At 52.2% G+C, this 17,834-nt stretch overlaps 1 protein-coding gene across 1 annotated transcript in view; it reads right to left on the bottom strand.

Annotated features, from left to right (window-relative positions):
- Nucleotides 1-850, bottom strand: part of LOC122541483 (guanylate-binding protein 1-like) — a 46,635-nt gene extending 45,785 nt beyond the window's left edge. Inside the window, exon 1 of the mRNA XM_043678286.2 lies at nt 557-850. The gene's annotated coding sequence lies outside the window, so the exon portion shown is untranslated. The remainder of the gene's footprint in view (nt 1-556) is intronic.
- Nucleotides 851-17,834: the final 16,984 nt, after the last annotated feature.

Genomic DNA, 17,834 nt, shown 5'->3' with positions numbered 1-17,834 from the left:
TCTCAGTGTCCTCCTCAAACTTACAAACCATACTTCCACACCCTACATGCAAATCATTTATATAAATGACGAATAACAGTGGGCTCAGCACCGAACCCTGTTGCACACCCTGGTCACAGGCCTCCAGTCCAAACAACAAATCACTACCACCCTGTCCCAAGAAGTTCTGGAATATAAATATTAATGAACCGGCAACCCATTCTTAAAGATAGAAGACCTAAAAGCGATCTCGGCATCGTTTCAGTTGCATGATACTGAAATCTTTCGCTATAAATTCTGTGGCTTATGATCCTGCTCCACAGCTAATGAAGGAGCAGCGATTCGAAAGCTAGTGCTTCCTAATAAACCTGCTGGACTGGAACCTGGAGTTGTGTGATTTTTAACTTAGTCTACCCCAGTCCAACACCGGCTCCTCCACATCATTCTGCAGTCACATCAGACTGCACCTTCCCCAGCGACTGAAACTTGTTTTCAAATGTTCTACGTGTACCAAGTCCTGGGGTACAGGTGTGAACAGAACAAACAAGGACCCGGACTCATTAATCCGTACACTTACCTTTCTGCTGCAGCGAAAGAGATTGTGATCTAAGAGCCGGCGAGGAATTCTGCCGTTCTTAAACAGCGGAGCAGGGAGAACGAAACTGAAAGCAGATTTCATTGACTGGAAACTGCTCACGGCCTTCCGGGAAATGTTGCAACACTCTGGTCTGGGTGTGACAGAATTGCAGTACGAGCATTGTCAGAGGTTTGAGAGGCTATTCTAGGACATCTCCCTCAGGGGAGAGGGATCAAAGTGACCAGGAACTCGGAGTGGCATTGGCAGCTGGAAGTTACATTCCTTATACGGAATCCTCAGTGAGCTGCGGGTATTTTAGACACCATGGGGGAGGGGGAATGTGACTGAATTGCTGGAGGGATTTTCAGCAAAAACCTCTCCCTGCCCCCAGGGTGGTCCAGTTCTGACTCATACCTTACACCGACTCCAGGATCAGCTTTACACAATCCCCCTCACTCCCTCCACCCCCACTCCCCCTCACAGTCACCCTCACTCCCTCCACCCTCACTCCCCTCTCACAATCCCCCTCACTCCCTCCACCCTCACTCCCCCCAACAATCCTCCTCACTCCCCCCAACAATCCTCCTCACTCCCTCCACCCCCACTCACCCTCACAGTCCCCCTCACTCTCTCCACCCCCACTCCCCTCTCACAGCCCTCCTCACTCCCTCCACCCTCACTCCCCCCAACAATCCTCCTCACTCCCCCCAACAATCCTCCTCACTCCCTCCACCCCCACGCACCCTCACAATCCCACTCACTCTCTCCACCCCCACTCACCTCTCACAGCCTTCCTCACTCCCTCCACCCTCACTCCCCCCAACAATCCTCCTCACTCCCTCCACCCCCACTCACCCTGACAGTCCCCCTCACTCTCTCCACCCCCACTCCCCTCTCACAGCCCTCCTCACTCACTCCACCCTCACTCCCCCCTCACAATCCCCCTCACTCCCTCCACCCCCACACCCCTCACAGTCCCCCTCACTCCCTCCACCCCCACTCACCCCTCACAGTCCCCCTCACTCTCTCCACCCCCACTCCCTTCTCACAGACCTCCCCACCCCCTCCACCCTCACTCTCCCCACACACCCCCCACTTCCCACACTCACCCATCACTCCCCGCACTCACCCCTCACTCTCCCCACTCACCACTCACTCCCGACACTCATCCCTCACTCCCCCCACTCATCCCTCACTCCCCCCATTCATCCCTCACTCCCCCCACTCATCCCTCACTCCCTGCACTCACCCCCTCACTCTCCCCACTCACCCGTCACTCTCCCCACTCATCCCTCACTCCCCCCACTCATCCCTCACTCCCCCCACTCATCCCTCACTCCCCCCACTCATCCCTCACTCCCTGCACTCACCCCCTCACTCTCCCCACTCACCCCCTCACTCTCCCCACTCACCCCTCACTCTCCCCACTCACCCCTCACTCTCCCCACTCACCCCTCACTCTCCCCACTCACCCCTCACTCTCCCCACTCACCCCTCACTCTCCCCACTCATCCCTCACTCCCCCCACTCATCCCTCACTCCCTGCACTCACCCCTCACTCCCCGCACTCACCACTCACTCTCCTCACTCTCCCCACTCACCCCTCACTCTCCCCACTCACCCCTCACTCTCCCCACTCACCCCTCACTCTCCCCACTCACCCCTCACTCTCCCCACTCACCCCTCACTCTCCCCACTCTCCCCACTCTCCCCGCTCTCCCCGCACTCTCCGCACTCTCCGCACTCTCCCCGCACTCTCCGCACTCTCCCCGCACTCTCACCACTTACCCCTTACTCTTCCCACTCACCCCTCACTCTCCCCACTCACCCCTCACTCACCGCACTCACCCCTCACTCTCCCCACTCACCCTACTCACCCCTCACTCCCCCACTCCCCCACTCATCTCTTACTGCCCGCACTCCCCCACTCCCCCCACTCCCCCACTCCCCCCACTCCCCTCACTCACCCCTCACTCTCCCCACTCACCCGTCACTCTCCCCACTCACTCCTCACTCTCCCCACTCACCCCTCACTCTCTCCACTCACCCCTCACTCTCTCCACTCACCCCTCACTCTCCCCACGCACCCCCCACTCACCCCGCACTCACCCCTCACTCCCTGCACTCACCCCTCACTCCCTACACTCACTCCCCCCACTCATCCCTCACTCACCCCTCACTCTCCCCATTCACCCCTCATCTCCCCACTCATCCCCCACAAATCCCACACTCCCGCATTCACCCCTCACTCTCCCCACTCACCCGTCACTCTCCCCACTCACTCCTCACTCTCCCCACTCACCACTCACTCTCCCCACTCACCCCTCACTCTCCCCACTCACCCCTCACTCCCCCCACTCACCCCTCACTCCCCCCACTCACCCCTCACTCCCCGCATTCACCCCTCACTCCCCGCACTCACCCCTCACCTTCCGCACTAACCACTCTCACTCCCCACTCCCCCACTCACCCCTCACTCCCCCCACTCACCCCCACTCTCCCCAAAAACCCCTCACTCCCCCACTCACCCCCATTCTCCCCAAAAACCCCTCACTCTCTCCACTCACCCCTCACTCTCTCCACTCACCCCTCACTCCCCCATTCACCCCTCACTCCCCGCACTCACCACTCACTCTCCCCATTCACCCTACTCATCCCTCACTCCCCCCACTCCCCCCACTCCCCACTCCCCCACTCCCCCCACTCCCCCCACTCCCCCACGCATCCCTCACTCTCCCCACTCACCCCGCACTCACCCCTTACTTTCACCACTCACCCCTTACTCTCCCCACTCACCCCTCACTCCCCCTCACTGCCCCCACTCACCCCTCACTCTCCCCATTCGCCCCTCACTCCCCGCAATCACCCCTCACTCTCCCCTCACCCGTCACTCCCTCCACTCACCCCTCACTCCCTCCACTCACCACTCACCCCCCGCACTCACCCCTCACCCCCCGCACTCACCCCGCACTCTTCCCTCACTCTCCCCACTCACCCCTCACTCTCCCCACTCACCCCTCACTCTCCCCACTCACCCCTCACTCCCTCCACTCACCCCTCACTCCCCGCACTCACCCCTCACTCCCCGCACTCACCCCTCACTCCCCGCACTCACCCCTCACTCTCCCCAATCCCCCCTCACTCTCCCCAATCCCCCCTCACTCTCCCCAATCCTCTCCCTCACTCTCCACAATCCTCTCCCTCACTCTCCCCAACACCCCCTCACTCTCCCCAACCCCCCTCACTCTCCCCAACCCCCCCCACTCTCCCCAACCCCCCCTCACTCTCCCCAACCCCCCCTCACTCTCCCCAACACCCCCTCACTCTCCCCAACACCCCCTCACTCTCCCCAACCCCCCTCACTCTCCACAACCCCCCCTCATTCTCCCCAACCCCCCTCATTCTCCCCAACCCCCCTCATTCTCCCCAACCCCCCTCATTCTCCCCAACGCCCCTCATTCTCCCCAACCCCCCTCATTCTCCCCAACCCCCCTCACTCTCCCCAAACCCCCTCACTCTCCCCAAACCCCCTCACTCTCCCCACTCACCACTCACTCCCCGCACTCACCCCTCACTCCCCGCACTCACCCCTCACTCCCCGCACTCACCCCTCACTCTCCCCAATCCCCTCTCACTCTCCCCAATCCCCCCTCACCCTCCCCAATCCTCTCCCTCACTCTCCACAATCCGCTCCCTCACTCTCCCCAACACCCCCTCACTCTCCCCAATCCCCCTCACTCTCCACAATCCTCTCCCTCACTCCCCAACACCCCCTCACACTCCCCAACACCCCCTCACTCTCCCCAACCCCCCTCACTCTCCCCAACCCCCCCCTCACTCTCCCCAAACCCCCTCACACTACCACTCACTCTCCCCACTCACACTCACTCCCCCCACTCACCCCTCACTCCCCGCACTCACACCTCACTCCCCGCACTCACCCCTCACTCTCCGCACTAACCACTCTCACTCCCCACTCCCCGCACTCACCCCTCACTCCCCCCACTCACCCCCACTCTCCCCAAAAACCCCTCACTCCCCCACTCACCCCCATTCTCCCCAAAAACCCCTCACTCTCCCCACTCACCCCTCACTCTCTCCACTCACCCGTCACTCCCCCCATTCACCCCTCACTCCCCGCACTCACCACTCACTCTCCCCATTCACCCTACTCATCCCTCACTCCCCCCACTCCCCTACTCCCCCACTCCCCCCACTGCCCCCACTCATCCCTCACTCTCACCACTCACCCCTTACTCTCCCCACTCACCCCTCACTCCCCCTCACTGCCCCCACTCACCCCTCACTCTCCCCACTCGCCCCTCACTCCCCGCACTCTCCCCTCACCCGTCACTCCCTCCACTCACCCGTCACTCCCTCCACTCACCCCTCACTCCCTCCACTCACCCCTCACCCCCCGCACTCACCCCTCACCCCCCGCACTCACCCCTCACTCCCCGCACTCACCCCTCACTCCCCGCACTCACCCCTCACTCTCCCCACTCACCCCTCACTCTCCCCACTCACCCCTCACTCTCCCCACTCACCCCTCACTCTCCCCTTCACCCCTCACTGTCCCCACTCACCCCTCACTCCCTCCACTCACCCCTCACTCCCCGCGCTCACCCCTCACTCCCCGCGCTCACCCCTCACTCCCCGCACTCCCCCCTCACTCCCCGCACGCACCCCTCACTCACCCCTCACTCTCCCCAATCCCCCCTCACTTTCCCCAATCCCCCCTCACTCTCCCCAATCCTCTCCCTCACTCTCCACAATCCTCTCCCTCACTCTCCCCAACACCCCCTCACTCTCCCCAATCCCCCTCACTCTCCACAATCCTCTCCCTCACTCCCCAACACCCCCTCACTCTCCCCAACACCCCCTCACTCTCCCCAACCCCCCTCACTCTCCCCAACCCCCCCTCACTCTCCCCAACCCCCCTCACTCTCCCCAACCCCCCTCACTCTCCCCAACACCCCCTCACTCTCCCCAACACCCCCTCACTCTCCTCAACCCCCCTCACTCTCCTCAACCCCCCCTCATTCTCCCCAACCCCCCCCTCATTCTCCCCAACCCCCCCTCATTCTCCCCAACCCCCCCTCATTCTCCCCAACCCCCCCTCATTCTCCCCAACCCCCCTCATTCTCCCCAACCCCCCTCATTCTCCCCAAACCCCCTCACTCTCCCCAAACCCCCTCACTCTCCCCAATCCCCCTCACTCTCCTCAACCCCCTCACTCTTTCCAATCCCCCCACTCTCCTCAACCCCCCTCACTGTTCCCAATCCTCCCCCTTATTCTCCCCAATCCTCTCCCTCACTCTCCCCAATCCTCCCCCTCATTCTCCCTTGCTAGCTCCTGCAATGCCTCACTAACACCTAGCCTTCTTTCTCCCTTCTCACTACCCACCCTCACAGACCCCCCCTTACTCCTCCCCACCCTGAGTGATCCTCCTCATTGCCTTCAACACTCACTCCCAGAGCCTGACTCTCCCCCCATATGCTCACCCCTGGTCTCCTCATTTCCCCTCATCTCATTCCCGTCCCTGCCGGAACAACGATCGGGTTCCCTCAGTCCTCATTATCCACGCCAACCCCCTCCCCCACTCTCCACCCACAAAGTAGTATCCTCCGCCATTCTGCCCCTCCCCCACCGAACACATCCTGCCCTCTCCTGCACTGTGAGCATCCCATGGGGTCCACTCCCTCCACCACACCCTGGTCCACTCCTCCATCACTCCAAACACTTCTCCACTATCTCCCACCCCTGCTCCCATTCCCGGTACCTTCCCCTGCAATCACAGGACGAGTGACTGGCCCTCCCTCACCTGAGGGAGGGATTGTGCCGTTTCATTCAGGAATCTCCTGTCCTCAGGCGGCAGCTCATCAACCAGGTGAGGCAACACCTTCACCTGCTATTAACTGCCTTTCTGGGAACCGGCCCTGCCCCGTTCAGTCTGTAAGGCCAGAGGGTTGACATTGGCCAGTAGGGATACCAGCTTGCATCCTTTGGGAATTTCCTTCCTGATTGAGGAGCTTGCTGTATTCCTGTTCCAGCCCATTTCTCTATAACCAATCTCCCTCACATGCCTCGGCTTCCTCTGGGAACATTTGGAAGTCTCTGACGTCTATTTCCAAAGTTGGAAAAGGGGTGGTGTGGGTCACTCTGACTCAGCAGTTTCCCCTTCGCAACTGGTATCCCTAATCTCCAAAGGAGATTATTAAAGATCTACTAGGATGCTACTTGGACCTGAAGGTTTGAGTTATAAGGAGAGGTTGCACAGACTGGGAATTGTTTTCTCCTGGAGTGTAGGAGGCTGAGAGGTGACCTTATAGAGATCTATAAACTCATGAGAGGCATAGATAAGCCACAGCTTTTTCCCAGGGTAGGGGAATCTAAAACTAGAGGGCATAGGTTTAAGGTGAGAGGGGAGAGATACTGGAAGGTCCAGGGGGGGCAATGTTTTTCACACAGAGGGTGGTGAGTGTCTGGAACTGGCTGCTAGAGTTAGTAGTGGAGGCGAGTACAACTTTATCATTTGAGAAACTTTTAGACAGGTACATGGATGGGACAGAGAGGGAGGGATACGGACCAAACACAGACAAATGGGACTAGTTTAAATTGTGAAAACTGGGCGGCATGGACAGGTTGGGCCAAAGGGCCTGTTTCCATGCTCTAGATCTCTCTGACTGTATAACGATGTGTCTGTTTGGGGCCTTTCTTCTGTTTTTAAAATTCGGGTTTCAGCGAGTAAGCATGTCCCTGAGTTCAAAGGCCTGCTCCAAAATGCAACAGTTTATTCGGGGAAATGCGACAGGAGAATCCAGGAGCTGAACACTATTTAAATGGAGAAAGACTGCAGAAAGCTACAGAGTGGTGTGGTTAGGGAGTCCTCATCCATGAATACCAAAAACACATAGAGATGGACAGCACGGAAACAGACCCTTCGACTAGTCTATGCCGACCAGATATCCGAACCTAATCTGGTCCCATTTTCCAGCACTTGGCCCAGATCCCTCTGAACCCTTCCTACTCATATACCCAGCCAGATGCCTCTTAAATGCTGTAATTGTACCAGCCTTCACCACTTCCTCTGGCAGCTCATTCCATGCACGCACCATCCTCCATGAAAAAGCTGCCCCATAGGTCCCTTTTCAATCTTTCCCCTCTTGTTATCTGATTTCTGAAGGTTTCCCATTTTCCAGTGGTCCTTTCACCTGTGAATATCTGCCACCAATCAACTTTTGTAAGTTGCTGCCTAATCCGATCAAAATTGTCCTTTCTTCAATTGAGAACTCTGACCTTTAGATCCAGTCTATCCTTTTCCATCACTATTTTAATACTAATGGAATCATGATTACTTGCACCAAAGTGCTCCCCCATTGACACCTTGCCCTGCCTTATTTCCCAAAAGTAAGTCAAGTTTGTACCTGCTCTAGTAGGTACATCCACATACTGAATCAGAAAGTCTTCTTGAACACACTTAACAAATTCCTCTCCATTCAAACTCTAAACACTAGGGCAGGCCCAGTCAATGTTTGGAAATTTAAACTCCCCTACCATCACCACCCCATTATTCTTACAGATCACCTTACAAATGTGCTTCTCAATTTCCCATTGACTATTGGGAATGTCTATAATACAATCCCAATAAAGTGATCATCTCCTTCTTATTTCTCAGTTCCATCCAAATAACTTCCCTGAATGTACTCCTTGGAATTTCCTCCCTAATACTGCTGTAATGTTATCCCTCATTAAAAATGCCTGTCTTGCATCCCTTTCTAACTTTCCTGTACCATCTATACCCTGGAACATTAAGTTGCTAGTCCTATCCATCATGTTCTGTAACTGCTATGATATCCCAGTCCCACGCTCTCAGGTCATCTGCCTTTCCTGTCAGGTCTCTTGCATTGAAACAAATGCAGTTTAATTTATCAGTTCTTCCTTGTTCTCTGCTATGTTCCTGCCTGCCCTGGCTATTTGACTTGCTTCTTTTCCCAACTGCATTAGCCTCAGGCTGATCTTCCTCACTATCTCCCTGGCTCCCAACCTCCACTACTTTAAATCTCCCCGCCAGTATATTAGTCCCCTTCCAATTCAAGTGCAATCCATCCTTCTTGTACAGGTCACTTCTAACCCAGAAGAGATTCCAATGATCCAAAAATGTGAATCCTGTAGACACAATCATCAGTAATGTGGAAATTCCCCCTAATCTCACACACCTTGTACTATCTACAAGACACCCTGCAGAAACTCACCAAATATCCTCAGACGGCACCTTCCAAACCCATGACCACATCCATCTAGTTGGACAAGGGCAGCTGGTACTTGGGAGCACCACACCTGCAAGTTCGCCTCCGAGCCCCTCACCACCCTGACTTGGAAATATGCCTCCGTTCCTTCATAGTTGTTGGGTCAAAGTCCTGGAATTCCTACCCTACTTGCATTGTGGGTCAACCCACAGCAAGGAGACTGCAGCGATTCAAGAAGGCAGCTCACCACCACCTTCTCAAGGGCAAATATCAATGCTGGCCCGAGTCCCACAAACGAATAAAGATAAACATCTGACAGGAAGAGCTCATCACTCTACTCAAGGCCATCTGTGCACCTTAACAATCGACAGAAAATAACACAGTCTTACTGTTCTAAAAACACTGAGTCATAGAGAGTCATAGTACAGTACGGAAACAGACCCTTTGGTCCAACTCATCCATGCCGATCAGATATCCCAACCTTATCTAGTCCCATTTGCCAGCACTTGGCCCATATCCCTCCAAACCCTTCCTATTCATATACTCATCCAGCTTCCACCGAGTACAATTACACCATTTAAAAGGCTTCTGGATGATTATCTGAATAGGAAGGGTTGAGAGGGATATGGCCCAAATGCTGGATGGAAGTGGGAACAATTACAACACTTAAGAGACATCTAGCAGCTCATTCTATGCATGCACCATCCTCTGTGTGAAAAAGTTGCCCCTTAGATCCCTCTCTCCTAAACTTATGCCCTCTAGTTCTGGACTTCCCCACCCGATTTACCCAATCCATGTCCCTCATGATTTTACAAACCTCTAAAAGCCTCCGATGTTCCAGGGAAAACAGCCTCAGCCTATTCAACCTCTCCCTGTAGCTCAAATCCTCCAACCTAGGGAATACTCTTGTAAGGTCTTTTTGTTCAACAACACTCCTCAGGACCTTTCCATTAAGTGTGTAAGTCCTGCCCTGATTTGCTTTTCCAAAATGCAGCACCTCGCATTCATCTAAATTAAACTTCATCTGCCACTCCTCAGCCCTGGGATAACTTGGGATCCATGCTTTACATTTTAAAAAAACTTTAATCTATAGACAAATCTCAATAAAACAAAAAAAATTCACCCTCCTCACTATAATAGATTTGCAGTCAAACAGAGTATGATTAGACTGGATAAACCACTTAGCTGTTCGCCTGTTGTGAGTTTCTCCAAAGTCGGCTGTGAATTCCACTGTTTGTTTATTCTTCTTCAACCTAACTCCCAAGTCTAGAGATTCTTAAAAATAACAGGTGGCTGTGGAAGTTCACTGTCCGGACAGTCCAATGTGCAAGTTGACTGCTCCCTTTCATTCTCACTTCCCTCCGAGTCCCTGTTCTCTCCATTCTTTCAAAGTACCTTATTTTAATCTTCTTTTTCCAAAGTTCCAAAACAATGCATAGCTTATAAAACAGTGATTCCCGCTCAAGAATTTGAGGGAACCAGCTCCAACACAGAAAAAAAAACCTCAAAGTGGGGGCAATTCTTTACACGCACAATTTTCTTCCATCCTCCACCTTGGATTACCCAGAATCCAACAGGAAGGCAAACAAAATGCTGTACTTTCTTTCAAAGAGAATGGAATGTAAAAGCCAAGAGCTTTTGCTAAAACATTTATGAGGCACCAGTCAACAGCAGCTGGAATGCTGTGAAAAGTTTTGGGTTGTGTTTTCTAAGGAAAGGTGTACCAACATTGGAGGCAGTCCAGACAAGGTTCGTAGGCCGATCCTAGGTCTGGAGGGACTATATTATGAGGAGAAGTTGACTAGGTTGGGCCTGTACTACTTGGAATATTGAAGGAGGAGGGACGAATGGATTGGAACATACAAGATTCTTAGGGGATTTGAGACGGGAGATGTGGAGAGGTTTCTCCTTGTGAGAGAGTCTAGGGTGAGAGGGGCATCATCCCAGGATAACGGGTTGCATTGAAATGAGGAGGAGTCTTTTTTTTTGTCACTCTGAGTGGAGTGAATCTGTGGAATACTCTACCGCAGAGGGATGTCGAGGTTGGGTCATTCGGTATATCCAAGGCTGAGCGAGATTTTTAATGAGGTTTGGAAGCAAGAGTTGTGGGAGAAAAGGCACGAAAGTGGAGCTGAGGATTATCAGGTCAGCCATGTTCCATTGAATGGCAGAGCAGACTCAATGGGCTGAATGGCCTATATTTGCTGCTCCATCAAACAGTTTTATTATTTGATTTCTGTCAGTACGATCATCACACTTCAAAATGCTTCCTCCAGTGAATATCCACAGGTATTCGCAGTGTTTCATTTCTCCCCCAGAAACAGACAGGAGCAGGGTCAATCTCAACCTGTGCATCTTCCTTTCAGTCAATCTCTCTGGCTGCAGCAAAGGTCCTGAGCTCAACCAGCACCATGTTGCTATTGGCCTATGCTTCCTGCCCTGACCCATACACATGTTCTGACTGGCCAAGCTCTGCGATAGTGACAGTCTGTGATTGGTCAGTTCACCTACCCAGTCCCCACCCTGACAAGCCTCCCAGAAACAGAAAATTCACCTCCATGTCTATCTCCATGGGTTGTTTGCATGGGAACCAAGCTATGTTCTGGTGTGAGGTCAGAACCCCTCTCCCCTGACTCGCCTGATGATGGGAATGTGAAGTTGCCTCTCTCCCCAGATTCAGCAACAGCCTCTGAAACTTCCAGACAAATGCAAGGCGTTTCATTTAAAGGATCAAATTGAGGTGTACATTACACTATAAATGGCAGAGAATCCTTAAGAACATTAACAAACAGATGGAACTGGGCGTGCAGGTCCTGTGATGATGCTGCCCCTTTAACAAGGTTATTTTGCCCTCTTTTTTTTTTACGAGAGGAATTGTAAAGCCAGAGGTTCCAATAAGTTTTTTCTGATAGAGTATTGGCATTGGGAGGCCATATTGCGGCTGTACAGGACATTGGTTAGGCCACTTTTGGAATATTATGTGCAATTCTGGTCTCCTGCCTATCAGAAGGATGTTGTGAAACTTGAAAGGATTTACAAGGATGTTGCCAGGATTGGAGTGTTTCAGCTACAGGGAGAGGCTGAACAGACTGGGGCTGTTTTTCCTGGAGCGTTGGAGGCTGAGGGGTGTCATTACAGAGGTTTATAAAATCATGAGGGGCATGTATAGGGTAAATAGACAAAGTCTTTTTCCCTGGGGTAGGGGAGTGCAGAACTAGAGGGCATAGGTTTAGGGTGAGAGGGGAAAGATAAATAAGGGATCTAAGTCAACTTTTTCATGCAGAGGGTGTTACGTGTATGGAATGAGCTGCCAGAGGAAGTGGTGGAGGCTGGTACAATTACAACATTTAAAAGGCACCTTGATGGGCACACGAATAGGAAGGGTTTTGAGGTATACGGGCCGGGTGCTGGCAAGTGGGAATTGTTTGGGTTGGGATATCTGGTCGGCATGGACAGGTTGGACTGAAGGGTGTGTTTCCGTGCTGTACATCTCTATGATTCTATGAAACTAAAAAGCCTTGTACAATGAATGGGAAGTGGCCAGTTCGCCCAGCTCAGGGTTTTTTTTCTGGTTTGCTTTGGCTTGGTTTTAGCAAGCAGTTAGTTTGAAGTTGCTGGTCAAGTTTTAGCTGGGGACCCAAAGACATGGTTCCATGCTGATTTTCTCTCTCTGCAACCTCTCTCCTGTCATTGCCTGTGTTTGAATTTACCTTTTTGCCAAGGGGTGTGTTATGGGACATTGCGGGAAATCAAAACAGCTCTTCATTTTCACATAGTTATATTATTCTAAGCTTGGTTTTCTTTTGTTCATGTGAAAGTAAATTCTGTTGTGTTTAAAACCAAGTGGTTTGACCAGCTGCATCGCTCCTGGAATATTCACCTCACGACAGCTTAAAACAAGGGTTCCCTTGTTAAAATGTTTTGAGGGGTCTGGCCTGGGCCATAACAATACACAGTTCCCCAAAGGTGGCAACATAGGTGCCCAAAGTGATGAAGAAGGCATATGGTATGCTGGCCTTCGTTCACCGGGTCATGGAGTACAAAAGTTGGCAAACCATGTTGTATTCTGGATTAGTGGTGCTGGAAGAGCACAGCAGTTCAGGCAGCATCCAAGGAGCTTCGAAATCGACGTTTCGGGCAAAAGCCCTTCATCAGGAATAAAGGCAGTGAGCCTGGAGCATGGAGAGATAAGCTAGAGGAGGGTGGGGGTGGGGAGAAAGTAGCATAGAGCTTCAGGGCAGAGGAAATGACCTGGGAGTTGAAGTGTGATCTCTCCATGCTCCAGGCTCACTGCCTTTATTCCTGATGAAGGGTTTTGCCCGAAACGTCAATTTCGAAGCTCCTTGGATGCTGCCTGAACTGCTGTGCTCTTCCAGCACTACTAATCCAGAATCTGGTTTCCAGCATCTGCAGTCATTGTTTTTAAACCATGTTGTAGCTATATTGTTAGGTTGCATTTGGAGTATTGGTCACCACATTATGAGAAGGACATGGAAGTTTTGGAGAGAGTGCAGAGAAGGTTCACCAGGATGTCGCCTGGTCTCGCAGGCATTGACTGTGAGGAAAGGTTAAAAAGACAAGGATTGTTTTCACTGGAAAGACGGCGACTGAGGGGAGACCTGATAGAGTCTACAACATGAGATTAAAAATCACACAACACCAGGTTATAGTCCAACAGGTTTAATTGGAAGTACACTAGCTTTCGGAGCGACGCTCCTTCATCAGGTGATTGTGGAGGGCTCGATCGTAACACAGAATTTATAGCAAAAATTTGCAGTGTGATGTAACTGAAATTATACATTGAAGAATTGATTGTCTGTTAAGCCTTTCATCTGTTAGAATACAGTGATAGTTTCACTTCTTTCATGTGTAAATCACAAAACCCTTTTTTTAAAGTTGCATTCTCGGGTTAGCTGTTAACAATGGTGATAGCTAGACAATATGTTGAAGGTGTTAGCCCCCTGTGTTCTTTGTCTATGACCTGATGTTTAGATTGATTCCAATCTAAAACGTGAAATAACAAAGTTTTACATAAATTCATGCAGTTTTTGAGCTCAGAGTTCGACATGAATCTATGTGGTTTTTGAGCAAAGTGCTTACGCAGAGGGTGGTTTGTGTGTGGAATGAGCTTTGTTAAGAAGTGCTTGATGTGGGGACAAGAACATCAAGTGGGCTCATTTAAAATTCATTTGGATGGACACATGAATAGGAACGTTTTGGAGGGATATGGTCCAGGAGCAGGCAGGTGGGACTTGTTTAATTTGGGATTATGGTCGACACGGACTGGTTGGACCAAAGGGTCTGTTTCTGTGATGTAATGACTCGATCTAAAGCTGACCATGAAACCACTGTTGATTGTCGGAAAAATCCGTCTGGTTCACAAATGTCCTTCAGGGAAGGAAATCCACCATCCTCACTTGGTCTCACCAACTCGTGACTCCTGACCTGATGTGGGTTAAGTCTCAACAAGGACCTGGCTTCACCTGTGGAGAGGAAAGAGAATTCCTGTCTGGAGTACAGTCACCGGGACAGTTCTCAGAAAGGGTCACTGGACCCAAACTGTCAACTCCGAGATGCTGCCAGACCTGTTGAATTTCTCCAGCTATTTCTGTGTTTGTGTCAGATATTCAGCATCTGCAGCTCTTTGTTTTCTTCTGAAAATCCTTGGGTCTGGGTAAGTGATAATGAAGTGTCAACTGGGGAAGGGGCTAGAATTCTGAGCAGACCCCAGTCCTGATGGGTGTACTGTTTCCACCCAGCTGTCACTTCACAGTGTTAAAAAAAACTAAAGAAAAAGACCATCAGTTCTTCCTCCAATTCTACCAAACTGAAGTTGAGAACCAAGGGAAACAGGAGTTTAAAACTCATTTCCCAAACAAAAGATGAAATTCTGAATGTTTCCATGCACAAAGAACTCTTCCCCCAGGATGTAGAGTGGAGTTGAGAAACCACCTTATCACACTACAATCCTGCAGCTATTAGACACAGCCAGCCACAGCAGGATGGGTCCCAGCCCGTGCCTCAGAACCATCTCCTTCTATATCGGTGGTTGGCTACTTTCACAAATTTGCAAGCTGCAGACTTGCCCTCCCTCTCCCTTCCATTAGTAACCGACCCAGCTCTAGAGACTGCAACGTTAGCAATGCAACGGCCCCAGCAGCCAGTCAGTGTCCAGGAAAGGGTTTTGACAGTCACTGACTCTGTGAGTGAAGTTAAAAATCACACAACACCAGGTTATAGTCCAACAGGTTTAATTGGAAGCACTAGCTTTCGGAGCGTCGCTCCTTCATCAGGTGGTTGTGCCGAAGAGATTCTCACACAGGGTCCCATTGCCTGATACTATGGGAAGTCCTGGCGTGTTGGTTTTGGAAGGCAGTAGAAGTCGCCTACACAAGAAGTACGTGACATGAGGGTGCATAGGGAACTCTGAAGGACTGGATCCAAAGTCCTGATCAGTGTGTTTAATTCATGGGTGTGTTCTTTGGTCGGATCAGCTGATAGTCATCTGTAGTGTTCCTGGTTGTTCAGTTGTCGGTACACTTCCTTGCAGTAATCTGTTCTATTCTGAATGACAATGGCTCCTCCTTTATCTGCTGGTCTGATGACAATGTTGTGATTGGTTTTGAGAGCCTGGATGGCATTGCGTTGTGAACGGGTGATATTTTGCTCTATCTTGTGGGTACGGCTGATGAATCTGGCATTTGTCTATTTCCTGACGGTTTGAGCGTACATGTCAAGCCCAGGGCAGCGGCCCTCCGGTGGGGTCCAAGTTGACACCTTCGTTGGTCGCTCCTCTACAGATCCTGTGATGACTGTTCCAGTTCATCAGTGGGCTCATTGGGATCACTGCTGGCACCTTGAAAGAATTCCTGGAGTCTCATTCATCTGATGAACTCCTCCATGTCTGCTTCAAGAACCAACGGGTCCATTTTGGTGGTGGGGCAGAAGTTGAGACCCCTGCTCAGGACTTCAATCTCTTCCAGTCGAAGGGTGGTCCCATAAGTTGATAATAGACTTCCCCGCCTGATGAAGGAGCGGTGCTCTGAAAGCTAGTGCTTCCATATAAACCTGTTGGACTATAACCTGGTGTTGTGTGATTTGTAACTTTGTACACCCCAGTCCAACACTGGCATCTCCAAATCTGTGAGCGAAATGCTCCTAGATTTACACAATCAATGTTTAATTCGTTCAGAGAATCTGGGCAGCATTTATCACCATCCCGAATGAATCCCCTAGTTAAGAGTCACATGTAAGCCAGTCCAGGTGAGAATAGCAGACTTCCATCCCTAAAAGGCATTAGTGAACCAGATGGAACTTTACAATAGTCAACAAGTGGCTACATATCAGCTTTAGGCTGGAACAGCAGATGCTGGAATCTGTACTGAAAGCAACAAATGCTGGAGATCACAGCGGGTCAGGCAGCATCCAAGCTAACGTTTCAAGTCTGATGACTCGTCATCAGAGCACATTAGGCTGGATCGTATTCCCGATTTTATGGAATCCACACTTTGCTGCAGGATTCCTGGCCTCTAACCAATGTTTGACAGCAGCCATTGAGGGGTTCTCAATCAGGTATTACCCCTTCATATACATCATGCCAGACAAATCCAAAACTGGAATTATGTTTTAATTTCATAAGATGGGCACATGATATACATCCATTTTACACGGTGTGCCTTCTCATTTGTTGAAGGCTTTGTCCCTTGATGTAAAATCTGAAAGGAGCAAGTTCTTACTGAGAATTGCTACAGCAAAGCCGTAAACCTCATCAGGAAACTACAAGACATTCTTTGACTGCACACTCCAAATTAAAACCGTTAGAATCGGGAACTGTGATATATATCTCCATCTCAGAATGACGAGTGGCTCAGAGGGGAATGTGACTGATGCAGCAGCTGAAGACCTGAACAGGCCGGGTCCTGACAGTGGAGCGAACAAGCTGGGTCTCATGGCGGAGCAAATGTGCCAAGTCCCACAGCGGAGCGAATGGGTCAAGCCCCACAGAGGAGCAAACTGGCCGAGTCCAACCGCGGAGCGAACAGACCTAGTCCCACGGCAGAGCGAATGGGCTGAGCCCCACAGTGGAGCGAATGGACCAAGCCCCACGGTGGAGCAAACAGGCCAAGTCCCACAGTGGAGTGAATGGCGGAGCAGAATGAACAGGCCGAGTCCCTTGGTGGAGCCAACTAGCCAAGTCTCACAGCAGAGCGGGGAGAACAGTCTGAGCCCCACGGCAGACCGGAGCGAACGGTCTGAGCCCCACGATGGAGCGGTGTGAACGGGCCAAGCCCCACAGCGGAGCGAACAGGCTGATTCCCACGGAGGAGCAAACTAGCTGAGTTTCACGGTGGAGCGAATGGGCCGAGTCCCACGGTGGAGCGAATGGGCCGAGTCCCACGGTGGAGCGAATGGGCCGAGTCCCACAGTGGAGCGAATGGGCCGAGTCCCACGGTGGAGCGAATGGGCCGAGTCCCACGGTGGAGCGAATGGGCCGAGTCCCACGGTGGAGCGAATGGGCCGAGTCCCACGGTAGAGCGAATGGGCCGAGTCCCACGGTGGAGCGAATGGGCCGAGTCCCACGGTGGAGCGAGTGGGCCGAGTCCCACGGTGGAGTGAATGGGCCGAGTCCCACGGTAGAGCGAATGGGCCGAGTCCCACAGTGGAGCGAGTGGGCCGAGTCCCACATGGAGCAAACAGGCCAAGTCCCACGGTGGAGCGAATGTGCCGAGTCCCACGGCGGAGCAAACAGGCCAAGTCCCACGGTGGAGCGAATGTGCCGAGTCCCACGGCGGAGCGAATGGGTCGAGTCCCACGGTGGAGCGAATGGGTCGAGTCCCACGGTGGAGCGAATGGGCTGAGTCCCACAGTGGAGCGAGTGGGCCGAGTCCCACATGGAGCAAACAGGCTAAGTTCCACGGTGGAGCGAATGGGCCGAGTCCCACGGTGGAGCGAATGGGTCGAGTCCCACGGTGGAGCGAATGGGTCGAGTCCCACGGTGGAGCGAATGGGCTGAGTCCCACGGTGGAGC

The sequence above is a fragment of the Chiloscyllium plagiosum genome, unplaced genomic scaffold (genome assembly GCF_037043375.1).
Source record: "Chiloscyllium plagiosum isolate Xiang-an unplaced genomic scaffold, Cpla_swu_hap1 HiC_scaffold_35, whole genome shotgun sequence".
Classification (NCBI taxonomy): Eukaryota; Metazoa; Chordata; class Chondrichthyes; order Orectolobiformes; family Hemiscylliidae; genus Chiloscyllium; species Chiloscyllium plagiosum.
Note: the sequence above shows the minus strand (reverse complement) of the source record. Positions and strands in the feature narration are given on the sequence as shown.